Source organism: Asparagus officinalis, chromosome 4 (genome assembly GCF_001876935.1).
Source record: "Asparagus officinalis chromosome 4, Aspof.V1, whole genome shotgun sequence".
Taxonomy (NCBI): domain Eukaryota; kingdom Viridiplantae; phylum Streptophyta; class Magnoliopsida; order Asparagales; family Asparagaceae; genus Asparagus; species Asparagus officinalis.
In genome coordinates, this window is record NC_033797.1 from 72,136,583 (window position 1) to 72,147,969 (window position 11,387).

Genomic DNA, 11,387 nt, shown 5'->3' on the forward strand with positions numbered 1-11,387 from the left:
GAGCTCTTCAAGGTGCTTTTGATGTTGTCCTTCATTCATCATCCCTGTCGCAAGAGCAATACGAAGGGATGGAATATGAATTTCCAAATGGAGGACAGCTTCACACCCATATACTAAAGAGTATGGGGTTACTCCAGTAGGTGTTCGGATTGTGGTATGATAGGCCCAAAGAGCTTCACCTAGTTTGTCATCCCAATCTCGTTTATTGGTTTTTATTAGCTTTACCAAGATCTTGATGATGGTCTTGTTAAAAGCTTCAGCTAAACCATTTGCAGTGGGATTAAATGTTGTTCTGTCCAGGAATTATTATTATTGTTGTTGTTGTTGTTTTTGTTGTTGTTGTTATTGTTATTATTCATGATGATGTTGCTGCATCATATGATTAAAGAAAACTAGACATGTCCATCCGAGCCGACCCGGCCCGGCCCGAAAATCTGGGNACCCGGGTACCCCGGGCCGGGTCCGAACCCGGCCCGACCGGGCCGGGTTCCGGGCCGGGCCGGTTTAATTTATTTTTTTTTAAATTTTTTTTGATCAAATTTTTAAAACTTTATTTAAATTTTAAATTATACAAAAAAAGACAAAAACAATTAATAAAAAACAATAATTTTATTAATCACTTAAAGTGATATAAATTACAAATAAAAAATTATAAAAATAAATTATTTATTAATAATTAATAAATCATTTACAAGTTATAAGTATAAATTTATTTTGGAATTCATCGCATCACAATAGATAAGTACATCCCAACTATGTTTTTTTAAATTTCTTTTCTTTTCTTTTTTTTTTTTGATAAAAAATACTAAAAATTAGTTTAATATTATTATATTTTTATATAATTATGTATTAGTATATACTTACAAATTATTATGTAACTATATATTATATACATATATTATATGTAAATATATTGTATATATTTATAAGTTATAACTTGAGAGAGAGAGAATCGCATAAGTAGTCGTTGCTCGTTGAGCCAATGGGGAAGAAGTAGCTGTTATAATATACTATACTTATATATACTTATATACTAAGAGAGAGAGTATACACATACACACACGCACACATATTATACATATATAAGAGAGAGTATACTTATATAAGAGGGAGTATACATATATAAGAGAGTGTATACTTATATATACATATATACTAAGAGAGAGAGTATATTAGTATATATATATATATATACACACACATATATTATACATATATAAGAGAGTGTATACTTATGTAAGAGAGAGTATACATATATAAGAGAGAGTATACTTATATATACATATATACTAAGAGAGAGAGTATATATATACATACATACATACATTATACATATATAAGAGAGAGTATTCTTATATATACTTATATAAGAGAAAGTATACTTATATATACTTATACATATATATACTTATATAAGAGAGAGAGTATACTTATATATACTTATATACTAAGAGAGAGTATATATATACACACATATGACATATTATACATATATAGAAATATGTTATATATACATATATTATATATATACATATATAAAAATATATTATATATACATATATTTGAGGCCGGCCCGAGCGGGCCGACGGACTTTTTGGACACCCCTAAAGAAAACTATTGAGAGGTTGGCTCACTTAGATGTGGGGTAAGAATTTAGTATGTGATTGTGGACACTTATACATAGAGTTAATTATCTTAGTAGTTTTGTGAAAGTACCGTGCCACTGCACAAGAACTCTATAGTTATAGTGAGAATTGATGGTTATAATTTTATATTTTAACGTGCTCTTGCTGGTTGAACATCCTTTTTATCGGTGAAGTTGGATTCACATAGCGCTTTTGCCTTTCTTTTTCTCAAAACTGCTTTTTCTTTTACACATGGTAATCGAACTTGGACTGGCACCAGAGTAACCTTTTTCTTAATTAAATATGTTTTAAATGCATAGGGGTATTTAATCTTGGCTATGATATCATGTCGATGGGCCACGCAATTGTAGCTGCACCAGAATGCTGAAGTTGTAGTGACGGTTGAGAATTATAGTTTTATACTATATTGGTCTTGTAATACACTTCTCTATACATAGGTTTGTTCATGTTCCCCTTTGTTGTTTTATCAATGTGAAGATATTTTAGTGTATTGAAAAAAAATCTCGTAGAGATGTTATTCTTGAGTTTTATGCTGTGAAAAGGAGTAGTAAAACTATTCTGCTCAAACTGTGAAAATAATATGTTGCCATGGAGAAGAATCTACAAAATCATACTTGGTTATGAACTTTAGTGATGAAGAACACACGGCGGACATGCGGACATAACTATGGAGGAGCGGGACAGATACAAGCCCAAACGCAGATCCGGACGAGGAAAATAACTTGCTACAAAGAACTGGTCATATCTTTCAAACCGTAAGTTGGAATTGGACAGATACAAGCCCCTACGTTCTGTTTGTCGTCGTTCGTTTTGCCAATTCCCTCCGGATTGAGAGATATCAGCGTTTTTGTCAATTTTTTACTATTTTTGGTAAAATTTTAAGAGCCTGTTTTGATTAGGAAGCAAATCCGGTTTGATCCTAAATTTGACCAATTTACTTCCCTAATCTTAGGGAGTCTTTTAGGAAGAGTTTTGTTATTTTATTTTTGGTAAAGTTTGAGTCATAGTAGGAGCCTATTTCTATTTTTGGTAAAGTTTGAGTCCTAGTAGAAGTCTTATTTCTTTTCTATTTAAGCAGGGTCTTGTAAAGTCCTAGAAGCATAACTTTTCATCAATAAAATATCGTTTTGTTTCAATATCTTTTTCGTGGATTCAGAGATCGTTCTTTGTGAATTCAGAGGACACCCTTGGTGGATTTCAAGGTTTTGATTTCGCGCTGCGTCATTTAGGAGGAAGCTAAATAATGTACCGTTGCACAGGTTTCTTCTGCTCTCTTGTCTAAAGTTGCACTAATATAGTACGCAATATGGCGCAGTATGATAGGATAAATTTCAAAAGTTTTGAATACTAATACATTTGTTACATGATTACAATAACCTTATACGTGTGTGCATCAATATAACATGATACATCCACAACATGGATTTATAAGATTATATTGATGAAAGAAATACAAAAATTCAGGTTAAAAAAAAGATTTCAGAGTTATATTAAACAATGTTTACAAGAGCAATCAAAATTCTTCTTAGGACCTACTCACCTAAACCATGATATTGTTGTCTGCCTTTCTCGGCAGTATTGACAAGCTAATGCTTGATTCTTTGCAAATAAATCTCTATTTGTTCGAGCTATAGATTAAAATGGTTAATGAACACTTGATATCTTATTCAAACATTTTGTTGCTTACTTTTCATGAGTAGTAGGTTCTGCATTTCTTTTTTAGTTTTATTTTTTATTTAGAAAAAATGTGTCGAGACCCTAAAAACAGAAACTTCATGTGACGAGGCCCCTTATATTTTCCCCCATGTGGATAAGCCCTAAAAAGCAGCGTTTAATATTTCCAGGCCCCTCCACGTCAGCGGTATACAAAAGAGCAATTGTATTTTGTAAAAAACCCGAGTTTGCCCTTCTCTTTCGTCCCCAGACGCTTCGTCACATCCCATTAAATACAAACTGTTGTAAGAAATGGAGGAAAATTTCCCCCCTTTTTCCCTCTATCATGAGCAATAACTATTTAGTTCTCTATTACTCTTTCCTTAGACGGAAATTCTCTCCTTTACTCTCTCTATATTACTCCTTTTTGTCCTATGTTTGATCCATTACTCATACCTCTACTTCATATTGGCTGAAAAGGACATCATCTGCATTATCGCTTCGGAGGATAGAGCAGTATTCATGAAAATTAACTCTTCAACCACCATTCTAGATCTAAAATTTGATGTGTCAAAGAGGTTAGGTCTTCCATATGATTCATTAAGTTTGTCATACAAGGATGAAACAAATGGAAGCTTCAAATTCCCCATTAAGAACGAAGATGATCTGTCGTCTATGGTGGAGCATTGTCATAACAGAGGATTAAAGGAGGTTCACATGCAAGCTTTGAAAGAAACAGAGGATTCTTCAAAAGTCTACAACAACGAGCAAGTTCAACAAGACATGTAGGGGCAAGGATTTTTTTTTTTTGATGCTAGGACCAATATTCACTACGTTAATTGTAAAATCAGTTAATGTTAGTTTATGCTAGTTCCATGTTTGGTGTAATTGGATTTTAGCTCTGATTTGAGCGTATGTTAGCTCTAATTGATTTCATGTCAGTTCTAACCGCTGTGAATTCTACTTACAGCTCTATGCGTATGAAGGAGGTTCATGCTAGTTCTTGTTCTACGTGAATGTATTAAACATGTTAGTTCTAGTAGATTTATTGTTAGCTATAATCTATTAATTGTTAGTTCCAATCGACTTTTTATTGTTAGTTCTAATCGATTTACTATTAGTTCTAGTTTAATTTTTATGTTAGATCCAATATGTTAGTTCTAAATGATTTCATGTTAGTTCTAATTGAAATCTTGTTAGTTCAATTGCATTACATGACAATTCTAACACAAGTAGTTTTTGTTTTTACATTTTCCTTATTTGTGTTATTTGTTGATGTTTTTATTGTTTACTTTATGATTATTTGTTTATGTTCTTTATATTTGCAACGCTTCCAGCAGTATGAACTCAAAAAGTATAGAGTGGCCCGCCATTGTCGACGCCCACATGTGTTTCGTGTTGGCCTTCTTGTTTTGATGATGATTTACAAACAATTTACATCTAATATTGTTTGTCTAGTGTTTGTGTTTTATATTTATTCTAGGCAAACAATATGTTGGAGGTTGGATGGATTGCGCCATAATGATCATATCAAATAGAGGTTGGTGGAATAGTGGTTGAAGCCTTGCAATTCAAGTTAAAGATTCAAGTTCAAGCTTCATCCGCGAGTGTACCAAGATAGAGCTTCGTTGAAGATCACAAGCTTGGGTATATTTAGTTTAGGTTTATATTATGTGTGTTAGTACTTTAAGCTCAATCATATACACACATACACGTTTTGGTTTTGTATATATATAGTTATATATATACATATATGTTTTGGTTTGATAGGCTTCAAGTTTTAATATGAAACAATTGAATACAATTAAAAATACATTTCTTGTTTCATACTTACATGCATATATATGATTTTATCAATATCAATTTTATTCAGTTCAATGAAATCATGTTTTAGTGCATTATATGTGTATTTTGATAAAATACTATATTCATTGTTTATAGACTTCATAACAATAGTTTACATCTTTCTTCAAGTCTATAAAATCATTTTGTAAAGTTTCAAAATATGGTTTAGCCAAAATATCAAAATTCATATGTTTACATTTTCATATTTTGAACTATTTTGTAAAATGATGATTTTTCACAAATGGGAAATGTAATTAATTTGGAAAATTATTTTTGTAATATGTTTATTTACATGTTTATATACATTTCCCATAGTTTCATTATTTTTGGACTTTATTTGTTATTTTTAACATATTTTTAAAAGTCTCAAAAACTATTTACAAAAACCTGTAAAAACCCCATGTATCAGTTCGCGGTCGACCGCCTGTAGTCCAGAAACCCAGCTTGCCTTTTTATGGCTCACGGTCGACCGTGACGATCGACCGTGGCTCGTCCAGAGACTTTCGTGGTCGACCGCCAGCTTTTCAAAACTGTTCTTTTGGATTTTGTGCTTCGCGGTCGACCCCCAGTTTCTCACGGTCGCCCGCCGAACTGATGATTACTTTCCAACGGCTAGTTTCTGAGCTGTTTTCTCTTGAGCTTTTTGGTCTTTTGTTTTGGTCTTTTGGCTGAGTTTTTTGGAGGCTATAAATACTCCATTGATCTCGGTTCTCATGAAAACCTAAGAAATGTTTTAACAAAGTTTTAACAAGGGTTTAAGTATTGTTTAAGTTTGTTTAAGAAGCTTTTAAGCATTTGAGAGTTTGAGTTTGTGAAATCAATTTCACAAGAGCTTAAGGAGATCATCTATTGGTGTTTGAGCATCTAACTCTTCTCCTTCCACTCTTGATCTATTAAAAAGTTTTCTAAACTCAACCTAGCTTTATATTTTATATTGTTTGATTATCATTTTATTAAGCTAGTGTTCATATTGAGTTTAGTTGATTTTATTTTCTCTTTGTTTACACACACACAACCATTGAGCTTATTGTATTTACATTCATAGTATAATTGGGTTGTGGGATTGTGTAACTTAGAAAGTGAGCTTATAATTCGTTCTCATCCTTTGTAGAGAACAAACACTTTGTATTATGCTTAATTGTGAGATTACGTTGTAATACACTTGTACACCGAGAGAAGTGTGTGGCGAGAGTCGGGGATCGTCCCAAGAGGAGTAGCGTCGGTTGACGAACCTAGGGAGATGTTGTATCCGAACACTTAAGGGAGACACGTCTAGTTCAACACTTGAGAGTGTGTAGAGTGGGATTACAAGAGTGTGTTAATTGTAGAGTTTTCGGTAAACTAGAAAACCGTATTGTGTGGTGTAAACGTTATTCGGGTAAACGTAGAAAACCCGATTGTGATAGTGGAGATCTCCTCGAGGTGAGGAGCAGAGACGTAGGTCAAGTGGTTAGACCGAACTCCGTGATCATATCGTTTTGTTCGTAATTGCATTGGCGTTTTTATTCTTGTATTCATATCTTATATCGTCTTTGTGTATTGCTCTTCATATTGCCCTATCTCTCTTGCAGATTGTTTATTTTACCCTTGTGTTAGTTTATATATCATTGCTCATATATTTGTAATATCTCATTGATAGGATATATTCATTTGTTCATATTGCTTATTCTTGCTTGTAACATATTGTATATCTCTCTTGTAAGAATAATTTGTTAATTAGTTTTATTTGGCATAAAATCGGATTAGATTAGCATAAAACCCTAATCACCCCCCTAGGATCTAACATTTCGGATAGGATTCCCAATGACAATCCTTTCGGAGATAATATTCTGATGATTGATGAGATGATTAGCAGATCAAAGAGGATTCCTGCTTGGTGGCACACTGCTTTAACCGGTGAGGGACAACGATTTGAGAGTGCGAAGAAATTAAGATTAGCTTTGCTATAATATTCCATGGCTAAAAAATTCGAGTACTTGTTTGCCAAGAATGAAGCGAAACGTATTCGAGTCGTTTGTTGGTTCAAGGAAGCCCAAAATTGCCAGTGGATGTTGTTTGCCTCTTCAACACAAAATGAGAATAGACTTGAAATCAAAATCTTCGTGGACAACCACACTTGTGGGAATCATGGCAATAATGCAGGTCAATCTAGGGCCTCTCGATAATTCATTGCAACCCAAGTACTACCCACGTTAAAGGTCCAACCGGATTTACAACCTATCGACGTACAAAAGGAGTTTCTAAGTTCGTATGGGCTTAGGATCGATTATAGTAAGATATTGTGGGGTAAAAAAGAGCACAAGAACAACTATATGGTGATGCCTATAAGTCCTACGATCAATTACGATGGTAAAAGAAGATAATGTCTATAATATACACACTAATTTTATTTATGTTACGTTGTATAAATTAATTTGAAAAATGTTGATCCTAACACCTAATCTCCAATGGTCTAGGTATGTAGAAGAGGTTAAGAAGACAAACCCAGGTAGCTACATTCATGTTGAACAACATGATGGGAGGTTTTCAAAGCTATTCATCTGCTATGCTGCCTGCATAAATGGTTTTTTGAACGGTTGTAGACCATTTATATTTTTGGATGGTACATTTCTGAAAGATTGATTCAAATGTATACTCCTCAGCGCCGGGGCATATGTTGGAAATCAGGGGATATTTCCATTAGCCTAGTACATTTGCAATCAGGAAAATACCGTCAACTGGAATTGGTTCTTATAAGGTTAGTTCTAATATGGGTCATGTTAGTTCTATTACAGTTCATACTAGTTCTAACTCATTCATTGTTAACTCTAACTTCAAATATGTTAACTACAAATATTTATAGGTTTATAGTCTATTCTCTATGAAAGTCTAGATCTATGCAACCCTTCACACAAGCTAGTTATAATATTTGATGTGGATAAGGGGATCAGAGAATCAGTTAGAGAATATTTTCCAGATGCTATACACTCTATATGTGTTCTGCATCTAGTTGAGAATTTCAGGACAAAGTTGAGCGATTTGGGTTTCAAGACAACGGATACTCGAATTTTGGGGAATATTTTACAATCTGCTTGTTACTAAAGCAGAATAGAATGACTATGTAGATGACATTAGACTGGCGGACGAACGAACCTACAATATTGTCATGAACTACGCTGCAGAGAACTGGGCTAATGCGTTTTTTCTTGGAATTAGGTAAGTTACAAGCTATTTTATTTCTTATTTCAGTTAAGCTATTTGCCTAACCAAATTAGACATGAATGCCTACACTGGAACTAACTATAACCCAGTTAGAACTAATATAGGCACTATACCCAACACTTGTAATAGAACATCCGTAATGGATGTAGGTAGAGCTAACACGATAACAGTTAGAGCTGATCTCACAACAGCTAGAACTAACAATAACTCTGTAGATCTAACATGGCAATAGAACCAACACTTGCACTATAACTTGTGTTAGCTGGAGTTAGAACTAACACGCTAATATCTAGAACTATCACGGGAATAGCTAGAACTAATAATTACTCAGCTAGAACTAATATGACAATAGAACCAATACTTATACTAGAGTTTCATCTAGCTAGAGGTAGAACTAACATGAGTACACATAGAACTAGCACAACAGCAGCTGGAACTAACAATAACCCATTAAGAACTGACATAACCACTAAAACCAATACTTGCACTATAGCTAACGCTAGCTGGAGCTACAACTAACACGATATCAGCTAGAACTAACTCGGGAGCTGCTAGAACTATAATAACTCATCTAGAACTAACATAGCCATTAAAATCAACACTTACACTAGAACTAACAATAACTTAGTAGTTTTGATGAATTCCCTGTTATTTTTCAGATATGGTCATGTTACATCAAATGTTATAGAGTCATTCAATAAATGGATACATGAGGCTAGGCTTCTACAGATACTTCAACTGGTAGAGCACATACGTAAACAGATTATGGTTTGCATGAATGAGCGACGATTAATGGCTGAAAGTTGGAATGGATTTCTTTGTCCCAAAACTAAACTTGCCCTCAAAGAGAACATGAAAAATGGGCATCCTTTGGATGTGCGTCAGTCCTATACAGGATTATTTAAGGTACAATCCCATAGAACTTGTAAAGCGGATCTTGACAATAAAACATGCACGTGTCGTGCGTGGTGTAAAACCCCAAATTTTTTTAAACTTATGAATGATGAATGGAATTAATATGTGATTAATTATCATAAGTGGATTTTTATTTTGCTAAATATTATTTATTAGTGTATGAGTACACAAACAAGTATTTTGAGTGTAAACAAGTCAGTACATAAGAGAGAAACGGGTTGAAACATGCACAATGGCCAAAGCTCTGTACAGCTGAAAAACTATGCTCCGGTCTACCGCCACTCACCCTGCGGTCGACCGTGGATCGAGAAAAATGTTTTTCCCAGTTTGAGTTGGTTTCGGGTTTTGAGGCCCATATTCGTTTTTCCTGATATATATCATATATTCACGAGTTTTTCAGTATTTTTAAGAACCTTAGCAGCCACCAAACACCCCATAAACCCTATTTTGATTTTTGGAGAGGATTTAAGGCTTTTGAGCCGAAATTCGATTGGTTTTTGGCTTTTGGATCAGGGATCTACATTGGCTTTGCATCTTGCACATTTTTAAACAAGTCTCAGGCGAGTTTTATCTCTGCTAATCTCTCTCCTTATTTTTAAAACATTTTTTAAAAGAGTTTTAATAAGATTTGTAGAGCCTAATTGAGTAATTTGTGTATAAAAATCAAATCTTGTATATTATGTGTATAAAGACTAGGTCTTTTCATGCTAAAGAGGTTAAGAACGAATTTACAGAAGTGTTTTAAGATCCGAAAACGATTTAAAATATTGTTCATCTAAATTTAGATGTTTTGTTCTTCGTTTTGAAGTTTTGTGCATAATTGAGGGTTTAAATATGATTTCTTGTACAAATAATCATGCTTTAAATGTTGATTTTTTTTCCAAGAGATATTAAATTGTTGTTGATATGATTTCGTGCAAGATTCATATTGTTTTAATCAAGTTAAATCACAAAATCATGTCACGAACACTACATGTGCGGAAAACTACACGTTTTGTAGATATCGTGTCTGGTCGACCACCGCTCACCTTGCGGTTGACCGTTCGCCAGTCCGAGGCCTGGGAGGTTTCGGGTTTCTGTTTGGTCGATCGTCGCGTGCTCTGTGGTCGACCGCCATTCTGGCAGTGGCCTGTGCATGTTCTTTTCGGCACTGTTTGGTTTTTAAGAGAATTTCTCGATCTTGTACTGTATTATTTTAATGTTTAAGAGTTGTTTAACACCTGAGATGATGGTAAACACCAGATATGGACACGCACACCGAGATATGTGCACATACACTTAGTTGATGCTATTTTGACTCATATTATTGAGATAGTAGATATAAGTTGAGTTGATGAAGGTGAATTAATGTATGATAAAGTATTTGCTCATCATTATTGAGATAGTAGATATAAGTTGAGTTGATGAAGGTGAATTAATGTATGATAAAGTATTTGCTCATCAGTTATGGATGCTCAGTGTGGGTGTTTATCGTGAATTAATGTATGATAAAGTATTTGCTCATCAGTTATGGATGCTCAGTGTGGGTGTTTATCCCGAAATAAGACTTTGGTTGTACCATACTAGGGGTATTTGATTGTGATTACCGTAACGAGACCTTGGTTGTACCAAATACTCGAAAGTGATCGGTGTATGTATATCCGGTTTGGGTTGATATGCCTATTCACTATTGTACGATCATCTGGAAGCGTATCCAGGAATAGGGAGATAAAACCTATTACCGTTGGACGAATGAGCGAATCTGATAATAGAGAGATAAAAATATATTTGTCATAATGACGATTGAGTAAGGAGGTTGTATCCGATATATGCGTAACATTATGCGAGCCTTACAAAAATATCGTTATTTTGTGTATGTGGAATAGGGACATAAAACCTATTGCCACAGAACGATTTAGTAAGTAGGATAGTATCCGTTGTCCGCATAGTATTGTGTGAGCCTTACAAAAGTATCGCTATTGTACATGAAGATGCAAACACCAAACCTTAGAACTTAATTCTTCGCTTCACAAATCTTAATTTTATTAATCTAAAATCAACTCATGTTCAATTTTTGTTTTGCAGCTAATCTTTAGGTAAAAAGGAAAAGAAAACGAAGAGAGAGGTGGCGTCATGATATTTTAATTG